Source organism: Mirounga angustirostris, unplaced genomic scaffold (assembly GCF_029215605.1).
Source record: "Mirounga angustirostris isolate CCGP_5_RB_7025 unplaced genomic scaffold, mMirAng1.0.hap1 SCAF_4, whole genome shotgun sequence".
Taxonomy (NCBI): domain Eukaryota; kingdom Metazoa; phylum Chordata; class Mammalia; order Carnivora; family Phocidae; genus Mirounga; species Mirounga angustirostris.
Genome location: NW_026991712.1, coordinates 23,424,426 through 23,438,711, shown reverse-complemented (window position 1 = coordinate 23,438,711; position 14,286 = coordinate 23,424,426). Strand labels below are relative to the sequence as shown.

At 39.9% G+C, this 14,286-nt stretch overlaps 1 protein-coding gene across 5 annotated transcripts in view; it reads right to left on the bottom strand.

Annotated features, from left to right (window-relative positions):
• Nucleotides 1–7,875, bottom strand: part of TRPS1 (transcriptional repressor GATA binding 1) — a 258,306-nt gene extending 250,431 nt beyond the window's left edge. For 3 of the 5 annotated variants that reach the window (XM_045896015.3, XM_064587988.1, XM_045896020.3), the window contains exon 1: nucleotides 7,328–7,875. The gene's annotated coding sequence lies outside the window, so the exon portion shown is untranslated. Of the gene's footprint in view, nucleotides 1–6,656; nucleotides 7,040–7,327 lie in introns of those variants that run through there. The other 2 variants (XM_045896018.3, XM_064587986.1) reach the window with 1 other exon arrangement.
• Between the last annotated feature and the right edge of the window lie 6,411 nt (nucleotides 7,876–14,286).

Below are 14,286 nucleotides of genomic sequence, written 5' to 3'. Positions count from 1 at the left end.
GCAGATATAAGTATTGTGATGATGATGACTTCACTAGGTTTAAACTCCATGCCCATTTCAAACCTCTAGACTTCATAAAGTAGGTCATGTAACTCCTTAAAAGATTCCTGCTTAAAGGGCAGAGTTCATGGTTTCACAGAGTAGAATCCACCATCAGGTGTATCTGCCTATTATCAGTCCATGTACATTACATCCATACAGCACGCACACACACCAGCAATAAAGTAAACACAGTACAGCTATCATGGATATTGCAAGCATTTACACCGCTAGCTTTCTTCTCAAATCAGAGGTATCCTATCAGTAACTACCAAAAAATGACACAAATCAAAATAGGTTACCTTTGTTCAAACAATACTGCAGTTCACTATACAACAGAAAGTGTCATCCTTAATGGCTCAGGAACCAAGATAGTGGTAGATTCTTGGGAGCAGAGTGGTGAGGAATGGTTTGAGGCAAAACTGAAACATATTGTTTAAGTAAACCTTAAGGGGAGGGGATCATATGCGCAATTGATGGATTTTTTTTTTTTTTTTTTTTTTGGTATCATCTCCCACAAAGCCTCCCCAACCCCTCCCCACGACTGAACAGCACACACACTGCTGATATTAAAGGACTGGGGCTCGGAACACCACCTTCTGCCTTTTTTTCCTTCTTGCTAAACTTTATCACTGTTCCCTCAGTTTTGAAGTAATAAACTGACATTCATTAAATGAAAACGCAATGACACAGAACCCCATAACGTTAAATTTATGTTTGAAAACTCTGTGAAAAATAAAGTAAGACTGACTCTAAGATACTCTCACCATGCTCGATGCAAACAACTGACAGCTTCAGTTCCTAAAGTTTTTCCTGACAAATCCGTAAGTAAAGGAGAGTTGGCAAAGAAAGAATGCCCCTGATTTGAACTAAAGTCTTAGCTCTCACAAGAAAAACTGAGAAAGACATAAGGTAAGTCAAAACTGTCAAATTTCTATGCAGAGAACACGTCAACTTCCCTGAATATGCGGAATACTTTTATAATTGTAAAAGCCTTAACAGACATTTTAAGGTATCTCCGTGATACCTAATTTCAGGATGTATTATTTTTAAAATACACTCTGTGTAACGAAAAGAAAAACAAAAACTCTCAAAACAAATTTGGGGTTAAAAGCCAAGTCCAAGACAAGTAACCATAAGATTTAAACCTTACGAACAATTCACGCCAGCAACGTCGATACTCAGTCCTGGCCCACCAAATGGGGCGGAGGGCCCCGTTTCTGGGTGGAGTGTCTTTCCCCAAGGAAGGAAAACCTGGCACAAATCTTTTTGCCCTCTGAAAAGATTTTCCTACTTGCCAGCTTCTGAAGTTGCCCTGATGTCAATCAACATCACCAAGATGTCTCTTAACTGGAGAAAGTTCTGTTTGCCTGTGTAAGATCAGGAAAAGAAAAAATGACGATTTAAAAAAAAAAAAAAGGAAACTAAAAACACTGCGTGATAAATAGGGTTAAAAAATTATCATCTAAAATTGTGCGAATAAAAGAACCACCAGTAGAAACAAACTGACCCTTAAAATTAACGCTTTCAATCTTAAAATATATTTTTGTAAAGTTTCATCTATTTTCCTTCCTCTGCACATAAAAATGATTAATGTCACAATTAAACTTCCACATTTCAGGCTCTTGCTAACAGGTGTAGCATTCTTTATATAAACACATTCATTGATCTGTCGCCATTGATGATCTTAATTAATTCATCTCAATTGAAACAAAAACAATGGTTTTTTTCCAACTAAGAAAGAAATCACGCAACACAAATACCCACTCTCCCCAAAACCCAAAAACTGTTTAAGTTACGGTAACCTGAAATGCACCAGCCATCACAGAGAGCAATTGGAGAAATCCAGCAGTGCTCAGCAGGAAAGATTTTTAATAACAGATTGAAAAACAAGAATAAAAATAACTGCATCAACAGAGCCTTTCTTCCTCAGGCCACAAGCCCGTTCTTACTTGAACTTTAAAAAAAAAAAAAAATGGCATTTTGGCCACTAAAACCAATCCAGAACATTATTAAAAGTTAAAAGCTACCAATTACTTCTGTCTGTTCTTTTAAAGCAAAGTTTGGCATTACGTCAGTTGGTTTAAAGAAAACAAGAAAGAGAAAAAGAGTAGGAGAGAAAGTTTCCTGCTTGTATAAACTAAACCACCAGGGAAGGTGTCTAGCCACTTGTAAAGTATTTACTGCAGGTTTTTAAAGAGCTAGAAACATTTTAAAAATTAGAAGTTTTCTTTCTTATTTTTAATGAAACATGCTTAGGAACAAAAAGCATACCCTTAATGTCTTTTGGGGGGGCATTCTGATGTTATTTGTATTTCAGTTATAGCTTTGAATCAGAAAATGATTCCCAATGATGCTGCAAATTTGAAGTGCACAGATAATTTCATCTTTGTTTTTGCTACTTGGATTTGTGCTCTTAGAGGAAAAAAAAGCGGGGGATGGGGGGATGACAAAAAGTCGACATTTCTACTACAATAGCTACTATAGCTTCAGCCACAAGTCAGCCTTCTTCTCAAACTAACAACAATTCACAAAATTTTCATCCATCGATCCTTCCCCAAATTCAGTGAAAGAGGTCTCCTTAAGCCCAAAGATCTCTTTCTAAACTAAATCCAGTTCTACATTATTATATCCATCAGAGAACCAAACCAAAGACCAACGAATTCAGTTCCCAGGGACCTGAAAACCACAAAGTGATAGGAAAACCCTAGAGGTGACCATAAAAGCAACATTAAGGACAGTATTTATAAAGGTCATATATAACTCATCCAATATCCTATACAAATAAACAAACAGCCTAAGACCCACTCACACTTGGGGATAAATTTTTAAAAGTGGTTATTCCCTCTACAGCTCTGTTCACTACTGAACAGTAGTATAAAACAACACTTGGCATTTTCGCATATTTACTTTAATCCACTGGTTAAAGCTTGAGGAGGACAAATAATTTTGGTCATTTAAAAAACTCTGCTTAGCTTTTTTCAGTGGAAATAACTGCAAAGTGCGGTAGTCTCCCATATACCTGACAATCACCAGGAACTTCAGAGAATTAGATGAGATTTCTACCTGGCAAAGGCTGTAAGTTTCTTCATATTTTATCTATGAGGGACCCTGCAATTCCATAAATTGTAAAACTATTATAGTAACAAAGAATTCATTACCTTCTGTACGATGATATCAAAAGCTGTAGTTATCACATAGATAAAGTAAAACGACGTCCAGATATGCTGTCATTGAATTTCCCCCAAATTTCAATGAATAATAAATAAGGTGGATGAATGAGTAAACAGGACTCAGAACTAGTTATCCATGGTCCTAGTAGTTATAACCAGCAAAACGGGGAGAGAGAGAAACCTGTTACCTGACAGCTTGAGCAAGGATGAACAACAAAGCAAGTCCATAAAACTCTCCTGTTTTTATCAAATTGATTGTAACGTGTGAGCTGCGATATTTGGGACAGAACTGTCTCAGTTTATAGTTTTCTGTGCCTGCCAAAAACAGATGCAGACTACCCCACTAGCTGTCCTGCAGAAACTAAATTAAGCAAAGGCAAATACCAAGTGGAAAGTTGTCAGTCTGCTGAATGAATGGCTTCATTTTACACACCAGAGACTATCTCAATAAGAATATGTTTTAATGTGCACCAGTCATTTTATTTTAAGTGCATCACTTATTTCAAAAATAATAATTTTCCCTTTAAATTAATTATAAACACCTGCCCATAACTTTCTTAAAGTCTATTTTATTTTACACACAATAGCATAGTGTTACTACATTATTGTTTGCTACCCAAGTAGTGAAGTAAAAAAATAATTTCTATATTATATGCATTATAAAAAAACATTTGAAGGTCAGTTATCGATACCTGTGCTCATTTCAAAGTCAAAATAAAGTTCTGGCTCAAAAACAATTTTCTACCAGTCTTTTAAAAATTTCAGCAACGCTTATTTACTTCCACAAAGAAGGTAAGAGAAGAGTTTATTAAAACTTAACACCTTTTAGCATATCTTAATAGAAATGTGCAGATCATTAACAGCAAATTGTGATCTTTATTTCTCTCTCTCTCTCTGTACACACACATACACACACACGCACGCACGCGCGCGCACACACTCACATCAAATAATAACAGTAATAGAAACATCACTGAAATACTAAGATCTTAAAAGCAGCTTTTCCAGAGATGCATCCATTTCCCTGTTTTGAAGGTTTTCCTTATGAATGAAGATTCCCTTTTGTGTATTACAGAGTCCTATACTCTGGAAATCAGAGTAAACTCAGGAGTAGTATGTGACTTAAAAGAAAAGTAAAAATAATACTGAAAATACGGAAGAGGCATGTGCAACTCACTTATGACTAACACACTATTAGAGATTATAACCTGTTTTCAAGCAAAAATTTTATTAAATCATTTAAAACACTAATCATCAGAATGCTGAGCTCTAAAACCAACCTCAGACCTCACAACTACTCTGACACCTTTCTCCTTACTTTTCATGTTACCTTTCAGAGACAAAGGACAACATCTAAATAGCAGCAGACTCCCCTACAGCGTCCAGAATTCAAAGGAGTGACAAACTTTTTTTGTAAGGAACTTGCTATGTTCCACCATTTACTAGGAGAGCGTCAGACTTGATTATTACATGTAGGAAAGTATTCTACACACATATATCCTAACATATAATAGATATATTGGGAAGCCGTAAACATCAACTCACCCATGGCAAATACTACTTTGCCAACTGAGTATTAATGAAGTCTCAGAATGCTTCACATTTAGAGAAATCAAATCATAATGTGGCATTAGAATTCTATCTCCCCGTCAGGAGTTTTATTTTCACATTGTTAATATTCAAAAATAAGCGTCCAACTTGAGCACGCTCGTGGCCCTGTCTATTTAACTGAATCTAGAGATGTTTTCATCCAGGGGTATAGCTTTAAAAGGAAGTTATGAAATCTGAGGAGAGATAAGCTCTAAGAACAATATGTTTGACTTGTTAAGATTAAGCATGTCATTAATAAACTTTCACTTAAAGGTAAAAAAAAAAATCCTCAAAATGTTGGTATCATTTCCAGACTGTCCTGTCAGCATCACAACTTACAGGAAACGCTTCATCTTCCCATACAAACCCTGTATTTATTCACAACCCTAGCAGACTTGGGGGAAGAAAAAAAAAAAGCCCACACCATTTTAGAGCGAGTTTGCTTTTTTACATTAACCGGTGGAATATCTGAGAAAGCGTCCTAAGCAAATGAGCAACATGTAAGAAACTTGACAACAGTGAGCTCAGAAACTTTCATTCTCATTTTGTCCACGTCAAGAACTGGCCGCCGCATTACTTTCCTTTGCTGCCCCTCGCATTTTTAACTCTGGCAGCCTTTTCTAAATGATCAACTTTTCCTAAAACCAGCAGGAAAGTAACATGATGCCAGCAAGATCCATAGGTTTTTAACTTAAGAGCTGGACGACTTTGAAGAGTGGTTAGAGGTTCCTATAGTATTTTTGCTTTGAACAATCAAATTTCAGCCAACAACCAGGCCTAGAGTTATCATTTCTTTATAGTTCTCTCCCCAGCCCTATCTGGAGATCCCTTTGTACCGATTTTCCCTCTCAGACCCTTCCCTGTTCACCTGGTGCATTTACAAAAGTTCAATGAATCTACAAAAGTTCAATGAATCGGCCCAACTTCTCTGCGATTTCACTTCTCGCCTACGCTTCTCACTTCACTTACCTCACTTAAGACTCTAGCCCTGATTTTCCAAAAGAGGATAAGGAGGAATATTCTATCATAATTTTGATCCATCATTAAAATCCATCGCTTACTCAAAAACTTTCAGTAGTGTCAATTCTGAGGCCTAAGAAGATATGAGGAAGTAAAGCAAGACCTCAAATTTAATCAGTCCAAGATTCCCTCTGCAACCCACCAGTCCTTCTCGCCTTCTAACTTAAATTGCTTTAGAGTCTTAAGGCCATAAAACGGTTACTGACTTCCCTGGGGAGAGGGGGGAAACACCACCATCTCACACAGGTACTAACAAAAAAGCCTTCCCAGCCACAAAAACAGCTTTGCACTTCAAACAGCTCCCACCTCCGCCTCACCCTCAAATTATTCATGGGGTCCTATAAGCCTGGAGTTATTTGAAGGGACAGTGATGTTTGCCTTGGCCTTTCAGAGATGCGTTTCTCTGGAACCCAAACAGGAACTAGACAGAAGGCGAAGCGCCCGTCCGCCTGGACGTCCCGCCGCTGTCAGGCATTTAATCACCGTCCAGTGTCCGCTGACCCGCGACACATGGCGCATCATCCGCACCGCAGAGGAAGTCTGCCCCTTCCTCAGTCCCCACGGAAGCGCCTGGGCTGCAAGGCCCTGCCACATGGCACGGACAGGGCACAGACCCCTCGGCCAAGCTGCCTGAGCCGCGCAGAGGCGGGTGCATCAGGGGATGCGACACCCTCCTTCTCCAGCCCAGCTGGGCCTTTAAGGCAGAAAGTTTGAAGCCTGGCTTTGCAAACTCTTCAAAGCCAACGCCAGTCCTGCGCTGTTTTCCCACTTTGGGGACCACACGAAGGCCCCTCTCTGAGACCCCCCCAACCCTCCCAAGTTGGCCCGACTTACTACTCTGCATGCTGGTGCCTAGTCTGCTCCCCGCTTGTCAGGAGCCCCAGAAAACTTGCAGCGGCGGCGGCGGCGGCGGCCCCTCGGGTCCAACCACCTCCAGCTCCTCCGCTGCGCCCGGTAGGAGAGAATTAAAATCAGCCAGAAAGAGACAGCGAGGGGGAGTGGGGCTGCGAGGGGGAGGGGGCACCGGCCTGAAACTTCTTTTTTTGGCAAATGGGGATTTGTTTTTCCTCCTCCCTGGCGGCTGAACTTGACCCTCCTGACTCCAGGGGCTACTGCAGTTTGAAGTCGCTCGTTTCTAAGGCTCAGTTGCCTCAGACCCACCAAAAGGAGGAGAGGAAGGGGGGGAAAGAGAGCAGAAGAGAAGAAAGAAAGAAAGAAATCACACGCGCAAAAAGGAAGGAAGAAAATGCATGTGAAACCCGAGAAGCCTGCGCTTGGCTTTCTGCACACTCTCCCTCTGCTTTTTTTTTTTTTTTTTTTTTTTTTCCTCAAAGAAAGTCACTTTTAATTCCCAGGGCTCCCCGCTCGCGATCGCCCACATTTTGCGCACACACGCGCGGGCGCAGCACTCGCGTCGCGGCGCCCCGGGCCCGGCCGAGGGGCGCCCGCGCCCCCCGTACCCCCCGCGGCCCCCGGCCCCGCGGCCCGCCCGGGCCCCTCCTTACCTGTTGATTAATCGTCAAGAACACCCTCGGCAGCCCGAAAGATGGTGGCGCGGCGGCCAGAGCCATGAACCGTCTTCTGTTGTTTGCAGAGTTGATCTTGGATTATTGGGGGGGAGGGGGGGGAGAAAAAGGTCTTTCCTGCCTCCCCCCCTTTCCCTTCCCTCCCCCCCTTTATAAAAAAAAGAGAGAGAGAGAGAAAGGAAATAGAGCAAGGATGTGCCCGGTGCCGGGTGGGAGAGGGGAGGGGGTGTTGTTTTTTGTTAAAAAAAAAAAAAAAATAGGAAGGCGAGAGAGCGATCGAGAGGACGCGGGGTCTGGAGAAACGAGCAGCACCAAAAAGAGGACGCTTGAGATTGCAGTGAGATCGGGTCTTTATCAGAAATGTTATCGCTTGTCAGGACCTCAGTCTCCGCGCATTACGTCAGTTTCAAGACACCAACACTATTAATATCAAAGGAGCCTTCGCGGAGGAAAGCGCCACCCCAGACCGAGCTCCCTTAAAGAGACAGCGCGCGTCCCCGCGCCGCCGCCGCCGCCGCCGCCGCCGCCGCCGCCGCCCCGCCCGGCTCCGAGCACCCGCCGCCGCCGCCGCCGCCGCCGCCCGCCGGGACCGGCCCCGGCCGCGGCGTGCCGGCTGCGCGAGAACTTCGCCCGAGTCGGAGCGCCGCAAATGAGAGCTGCGCGGTGCCGGGACCCGGCTACCTTCCCGCCCCGCCTCTCCCCCCTCCTCCTCCCCACCCCCATTTGTGAAAGTGCGGGCTGGAAACGGAGGAAAAAACCGAAAGCTTTAGGAATACTGTGATGAAGACGAGGACCTACCTTGGGCGTGCTGGGGGGCAGGTGGGGGCCAGCGCGTGGCGGCCAAGCCGATGGTCCCAGAGCACCCGGAGATGCTATCATGAGCAATCAAAAGAACTCTAAAAGTGCTTTTACCTTTTCGGATGTTACTTTCCTTTCTCCCTCCCCATTAAACGACGCGGAATTGTGTGCGTGCGCGTGCGGCCCCTCCCCCGTCCCTTTTCTAGGGCAGGAAGAAGTCTTAGGACACCTAGTAGGTGGTCAGCGTTTCCCTTGCGTTGGATGGCTAGAGGGCTTGAGGAGAACAACTCGAACTCTGTCCTGAGTTGGAGAAGAGCGGACTGGGGTTGCTATGGTTTTCTGAGCTAGGGAGAAGCTAGCAAGCTCAATGGGTGCTTAAAGGGGGTACTACAAAATAGATAAAAATGGGAACACTATGCAAATGCTGCAAGATTAATACCTGCTGATCTTTGGGGGTTTAGTAACAGATAAGAAACTCTGAATTAAAGCATGACATTCTTTTTACTACTTCACATCTCCAAACACTCTCATTGTTAAGTGAAATTCCCTCCACATGAAGTTACTGAATTGAGCGGGGTTTTCTTGTTCTTGTTCTTGTTGTTGTTGTTGTTGTTGTTGTTGTTGTTGTTGTTGTTCTTCTTCTTCTTCTTCTTCTTCTTCTTCTTCTTCTTCTTCTTCTTCTTCTTCTTCTTCTTCTTCTCCTTCTCCTTCTCCTTCTCCTTCTCCTTCTCCTTCTCCTTCTCCTCCTTCTCCTTCTCCTTCTCCTTCTCCTTCTCCTTCTCCTTCTTCTTCTTCTTCCTCTTCTTATTTTTTTAACTTCTAAAGATCAACAATGCATAAAAGAGACCCACGACAGGATTCAAAGTATAGTAGGTGTTAGAAACTAAGTAAACATTTCTTGGGCTTTTGGACTTCATTTTCTTCAGTTGGGTGACTTTAAGTGGCATGTTTTTCCTCCAGTGAAAGTCAGTTTAAAGTAATTTTGTGCTAAAAGGAGAAGCATCCTTCCTTCTCCAAACTACAAAATGATTAAAATTAGAATTTTAGAGGTACAATCATGAATCTGTGAAATGAAGATGAAGTAATTTCCTCCAAAATATTTTCCACTGAGTGATTCTTGCATCTTTTAAAAGATGAATATATTTTTGAAACATCAGAAGTGAAAAAGCCAATCATTAAAAAAATTAAAACATAAGCATGTGCTTTTAGAAACTTACTCCTTTTTCTGTAAGGTATTCATTTCTACTTAATATACCTAGTCAGGCAGATACGTGATTCCTTTTTGTAGCACTTTTATTCCGGAAGGATTTTGGTAGTGTGTACCATACACTCTCTATGAGTAAAAAAGCAATAATTCTTTTGCAATAGAAAAACTAGTCAGGTAAAAGAGTGGTCAAAATACAATTTCACAATGAGGCAAACTATATATTCCCTAAAGGAGTGAAAAGACAATGAACCTTAGATGCATGGAGTTATTCATATGTTATCATCAATTTAAATTAATTTGGGAACAGAGTTAGATTTATGTATAGTCCTGCTTGCAAGGAAAATTAATATCAAAATCCTGAGTAAATCTCATAGTCAGCTACTAATGACCACCTGCATATTTCCACACTAGAGTCATTTAATACTGTCCACCACCAATTTCCACTGTGAAAAGTATTCATATATTAAATATAGACTTTTATTGTCTTTTTTAAGCCATAAATTAGCTTACCAAGTTTTATGGAAATATGCACAGCACAGTGAGAGGCATTTTTATTCAGGGAGAAAAAAAAGGATCTGAGTGAAACATTCTTTAGCCATGACTAACTAAAAATATTAGATCAAATAAATTTTGAAATAGGCACCTCAATGGTAAAACGTTTGTACTTAAAGGGTTAATAGCACCTAAAACTGCTGGAGCTGGTATCTAACTGATAAAATCTGAGGCTACAGCATCTTAGCAGCAAAGTTAAATAGTACAATATATCACAAGGATTATCCCCTAATCTCCTTCTGCTCCCCAAGATTTAAATGGCATTTTAAAGGGGGAAGTAATCTTCCTCTCCGTCACCCTCAAATTTAAGGCAATTGTTGAGAGTGTAAATTTACTCACATGAAACAATCATTGATTAAATCGGTTCAAAAAAATTAAATTACATGCTTTTGCAAGCACAAAACCCTTGAGATGGCTGGTGTTTTTCCACCTGTAATAATACAAAATTTGACCATTAAGTATACCCAAAATTATATATTATATAAAAAGTTAAAGCCAAAGGTCTGAGGGTGAATTATGTCCTTTAATTGAAAGGATAAAGTTACCCTTCAGGTACTGAAGCCAGCAAATTCATGGTCACTTAAAAATTTAATGAATGAAGTTTCACGGACTCAATTTTGCTAAAGCTTGCCTGAGAATTGAAGAATCTCTTCATGTTACTTTTTGTATTTCAAGTTAGAGTACAGCAGATCAAAATGCTGTCTGTATCAATCCATTTACATTAACCACAAAAGATCTGTAGAGAACTTAATAAAAGCACAAATATTTTTGTAAACTTTTTCAAGCAAATTATTTATTTATGAAATAATTTATGAAGAAAATTTTTACCTCATGCTTTAGATATATTACATATGCTCTTGATTGACACAATATGTTTAAGCTCAAAGGCCCTCGTAGCATTTTTTAATTCTAGTAGGAATATTTCAAAACAACCAACTAATACATGAGATCATAATTGTTTGACAGTTGTTTTTAATATATAAAATAAGTTATGTATATTGTTTTCCTTCAAATGTTTGTTGATTTGTCTGTATAGCCCTGACATTTGCATGGCACAAACTGAATTAGGGGAAATATTAAAGATTTATTTACATTTGTTATTTTCTGCTGTCAAGCATATGCAAAGCTCTTAAAAACCATTCTCTTCTTTTGCTTTTATTTGCAATACATTTCTGAACAATGGAGTCTGGATGTTAAAACAACAACCTGTGCCTTTATAGAATACATCACAAAATAAAGAAGAAATTAAGAGAAATTTTTAAAAGTAAACAAAAGAAATAACTTCCAACTGAAATAACTTCTTTATAATCTTTCATAATTCTTTGAGTTCTGGAATATTCTCTTATGGCTGGACCACTGATGAAACACTACCTTGAGCTGTATTAATGCTTATTATTTATTAAAATTACATAATGCACTTTTTCTGCTTTATTATTTAAACATCCTTTTTCCCCTTTTCTTGTAGTTTATTCAGCAGAGATACAAAGAGGGATTAGTAGTTAAGCACAAGCATACTTGTTTTACATTTTCAACCTTTTAGCACATAACTTACTTACAGTTCCAGTGCCTGTAATCACAATGATTTTACCTGATGGAACACGTATCTCAAAAATGTAATCCAACTGTTTACCCTAACACATCATAAATTGCTCTTCTTTTCAGAAACCTCAAAGATTGACAACCCCTGGTCTTAAACGCCTACTGCTATAACACATACTATCAAGAAAATATTTACGTATCATTTGCTCTCAAATTAGTACTAAATCATATACAATGGAAGACCATTTTGCCTTCCAGCATATCAAAAGCAATTGTAGAAGTAGGCTGCCCTCCTTCGTGGTGAGACCTGAAGGAACGGAGCATATCAAAGATGAACTTCCCTGAGTCTATTTCTTCTCTCAATCACACACCACTCAATCTTTAAAAAAAAAAAAAAAAAAAGACTTCTCTGCACAAATTATGATCATTTTCCAAACTACCTATTGCTGAACACCTCTGGGTGAATTTATTAAAGATAAATTCAGCTTTAAATAGCCTGTATCTGGTATTCAAATTCACACTTACACTTGCCAAACCTCCCCCCTTGCAATATCAGGCAACTGCCTAGTTAAACAGATGGGCCTTGCAGCCCACCCTAAAAGCCAACAAACATAGGCTTTATTTAATTAAAAGAGGAAACAAATTTCTGAGGTGTAGACACACACAGGCATGCATACACACACACATACACATGCGCGCGCACACGAAATCCCTGCCAAGGGTGCCCCAGAATAATAACGATGATTTTTGCTTTTTCAGTAGGTTTTAGGAATGTCCAAACATATACTATCCATTGGATTGAAAGGAGAATTCAACAAGATCACTCAATGCTATGTATTCAAACCAAACCACTATGGGAAGTAGCTGGACTCACTCCATTCTCTTAAGTAATAGAGTCATTTACATCTGAATTAACCCGGATCCACCATGTGACCCTGAAAAGTAGCTTTTTCCAATGTTCTTCATATTTCTACCCTCTGCTCTATTATCTTTTCCTGCTGTACTCTCTCATCCCATCCACTCTCCAAACTATGCAATTAACTCTCAGTTGTCTATAACCAAGCCCAACACCCAATTTTGCCTATTTTTCACACTGAAATATTCCACCAGAAATTCAAATTTCTGAATTTGAATGATATAAAATATGTCTAATACCATAATTTAGGAAGAGGAGGCTATAAAGAGAGACAACATGGAAGGAGGAAGGAAATAGACAAACCCTATCTCTGTTAAAGTTATGAGTCATCCAGACCAGAAACCTCAGACATTTGACATCTTTGGTAATACCCTCTCCCACAGGCCCCACATCCAATCAGTTACCAAGTCCTCCCATTGTTTATTTTCTAAAGGCTTTTGTAACTCCTACTGCCTTTCTTTCCATCCACATGGACCCTTCACAATTTAAAAGTTATTATCTCTTGTAAGACATCTCATTGAGCTTCTCATCCATACTCTCTTGCCCTCTGTTCATTATTCTACGAAGCTGCCGGGTCAGATCATCTCCCTTCTGCATTTTCTATTCCTCAGGACAAAAATCCCATGACTCCCAACTGCCAAAAGAATAACACCAAAGTGCTGTAGGCCATTCAAGTCCTCCCATAATCTAGTCCCAAACAACTGTTCTGGTCTCATTCTTCACTCTATTCTTCCACACAGGCCAGTCTTCTGACCCACTGACTAAGACATTCCCCACATCTATCTGCCACTTCAGAATGCCTTGTTTTATACTTACAGCCACCTTCCACTTGGAAGGCTTTGAAGGGCCTTTCATACCAACTCTCCATGCAGAATACCCTCTCTTTTTCTAAGGTCAGACTCAGATTCTGCCTTTTGTGTGACGTCTTCCCCAAACTCCAAATCAGAATCAGCAATGCAGGAACTAAGCTTCTATGGGACTTGCTTCTCTCTCTAGCTGGGGATTCATCAGAGTGACTTGTATAATGCTGTTTGTTGACTTTATCTCCCGCCCCTGCTAAACTGTAAGGTTCTTGAGGGCAGAAGACCATCAAGTCATAGATATTCAATAACATCTGTTCAACTGAATTTGGAGATTGGAACAACCTTGTTACATTTTACTTAGAAACACACTATTGAGCCGAAGTTTCAAATGTTCCATTTGGCCTTTTCTTCCTTTCTTTCTCTTCGTTTTTTCTTTAATACATATGGGCTGATGCATCATGTGCCAGTTGAAGCTTCTGGGTGGTCTTCGTCTCAGCAGCATATTTTTGGCAACATATCAGAGAAGACGTTTGTCCTCCTCTGAAATATTGTCCTCATTATCATTAAGTTTGGGTTCATAATTCCACGTTGCTCTAAAAATAGCGAATTAAATGATCTTTAACTAAATCTTAGGCATTAAAATGTGGGGGTATAGAAAATGAGGCTGAAAGCTGAGAAATTTTAGATGGGAAAGGATTTTTTGTAGTTTTAGAAGCCAGAGCATGAGTTAGGAAAGTTATAAGACTGAGGTGCAGATAAACAATCTCTTCAAACGTTAATGGTGTCTTTCTCTATATTATTTAACATTAAAATATCCAATCATTTTAGTATAAGTCTATCTATTGAGATCTATTAATTTTTGTAGATTTAATTATCAAATATTAAGGTGATACTTAATTGATGGTATAGATCCAAATGTCCAGGTTCCCACAGGGATCATGTTTCATAATATTATGAATCCCGTGGAAGTGTGTGTGTGTGTGAGTGAGTGTGCCTGTGTGTATACATGGGTATGTGTCTAGGAGTGTGTGATCATCTGGAAAATGAAAACTTTGGTTAACATTCCATCTTGGTATTCACAGAATTGATTTATCCTTGGTGCATCTAGATAACTGGAAAAGAC